The 2,034-nt window shown below is 44.6% G+C and overlaps 1 pseudogene; it reads right to left on the bottom strand.

The window, feature by feature from the left end:
* Positions 1 to 327: 327 nt before the first annotated feature.
* On the bottom strand, positions 328 to 1,468 carry LOC103608805 (annotated as a pseudogene).
* Between the last annotated feature and the right edge of the window lie 566 nt (positions 1,469 to 2,034).

The following is a 2,034-nucleotide window of genomic DNA, read 5'->3' as shown; positions in this document are numbered from 1 at the left end:
CATGGGGCACAGTCCAGGCCTGGCTGAGCTACACCGAGACGGATTTGGATTCCTGGTGTAGGCAGGATGGGCTGGGAAGACTGTGGTGAAAGCAGAAGCCCTGGAGGACCCTCTGAATAGAGGACTGGCCAAATCCATCCCTCTCCAAAAGTGGAACATCCCTGCTCAGGCATGCTGCGTGCAACGTTGCTGTTCACAGAGGTGACAGAAGTGATATTCTCCCCCTCAAGGCTGGGTAAGGGGCTGGCAGGCACCTTGGCTATGCTGCTGGCAGTTCACCCTTTCTCCTGATCGTCCTCGGGCTCTTTTTTGCTCCTCTGAGAACTCTTACTGTAGCAATTGAGGTGGGAATGACAAGCTACTGAAACTCTGCCACTTGGGGTTGGCAGAGAGGCTCTACTCTACCTTGTGGGGTGGGGAAGGAATGCTGCTGGTGGTCAGATTAGCTGAAGGCTGGTGCTTCAGGGTGATGGTGTAGCCCCACGGCTCAGACCTCACGTAGCCCAGGAGCAGATTGATGGTCATTACCTCATTGTTCTTTTGCCCATCGGTGAGGCCTAGGTCTCTTCTTGTGTATAACCCTGGAACCATCAACTAGGAATCCTAATAGTCAGGGGTGATTCCACGTAGGGCTTTAGTCCCTCATCCTCATGGCCCACACATTCATTAATGCATCCTTCAAGGTTTGCTCTAAAGTGCCTCTCTTACTGGGATTGAGAATGAGAAATTTCTTCAGAGGTTTTCACATTCCATGAATGAGTAAAAGGGAATAAGGTACATTCTGCTTAGTGTCCACTTCTGCAACTTTTTGAAGTTCTGACCATAAAAGACAGGGCTTCACTGACCATGTATCTAGGGTGACTCAGGCTCCACACATCCACCATGGGTCCATCATACTTGTGGCCCTTGGAAAGTTCTGGGACAGCTTGAGCGGAGTTACCACAGATGTTATCCAGCTCATTGCCAAGGCAAATCCATTCCTGAAGCCAAAGTCTGCAGCCTTCTGTTCCTATCAGCATCCAGGGCAGGTTTTCTGCCTCTAATTCCCAATGAACAATACACTTCTGGTGCCATTACTGTGCAGCAGACATTGTCTGGTGGAATTTGTAACAAGCCTCTTTTTCTTGCCATGAGCTACTAGGTACTCAAACAGCTCTCTTTCACTAGGGCACTCAGTGACAAGGTAGAGAGCGTTCTCGGACTCCATCACTTCAAATATTTTCACTGTGTTGAGATGATGCAAAACCTTCTTAATTCTACTTCTCAAGATAGTCTCTGGAGGCTGTAGGAGTTCCGCTGAGTCTCCTCAGTGATCTTCACAGCCACCTCTTTCCCAGTCAGGATGTGCTGGGACAACTTTACCTTAGCCAAGTCACACTTGGTTAAGTGTAACCACAAGGTCACTTGGCCGGTTGTTGCCAATTTGGGTGTTCTCCTTGGCAGAAATGGCCAAGAGGTCCTGCAGCATGGTTGACTTACTGATGGAATTGGAGTCAACATGTCCCGAGGTCCATTTAATATAAGAAAAAGCTGGAGGGAAGCTTGGTTCAGTTCACCTAAAAAGAAAGTGACTTCTAAAGCCCACCTGATGATTTGGTCTTTTAATGGAATCAAAACACAATGCCAGATGAAAATAAAATAAAGATAAATACAAACTAAGTTTAAGAGAAAACAGTGAAAAGAAAAACTAGAAAAAATGAGAAAAGGGGAAAAAGAAAATAAAAAAGAGAGGAAAACAAAAATAATTTTAAAAAGTAAGGAAATGAAAAAGTAAATAAAAGAGAAAAAAGAAAAAAATTAATAAACAGACAAAATAGATTTTTTTTTAAAAACCCACAATGCAAGGAAGAAAGATGCTAACTTTGGTCAAAGTGCTTCAAGTCACTGAAAACCAGCTTCTTGGAGTAGAAGACACAAAAGCCCGGGTTTAACCAGAGACTTATTGGGTGCTTGGAATTCAATAAAAATGGCTTCTTAGGAGGTCATATCAAGAAATGGACTAGAGATAATTCACAGGAGTTTTCTCACTTTTTG

This window comes from Galeopterus variegatus, unplaced genomic scaffold, assembly GCF_000696425.1.
Source record: "Galeopterus variegatus unplaced genomic scaffold, G_variegatus-3.0.2 Scaffold8870, whole genome shotgun sequence".
Lineage (NCBI taxonomy): Eukaryota > Metazoa > Chordata > Mammalia > Dermoptera > Cynocephalidae > Galeopterus > Galeopterus variegatus.
Note: the sequence above shows the minus strand (reverse complement) of the source record. Positions and strands in the feature narration are given on the sequence as shown.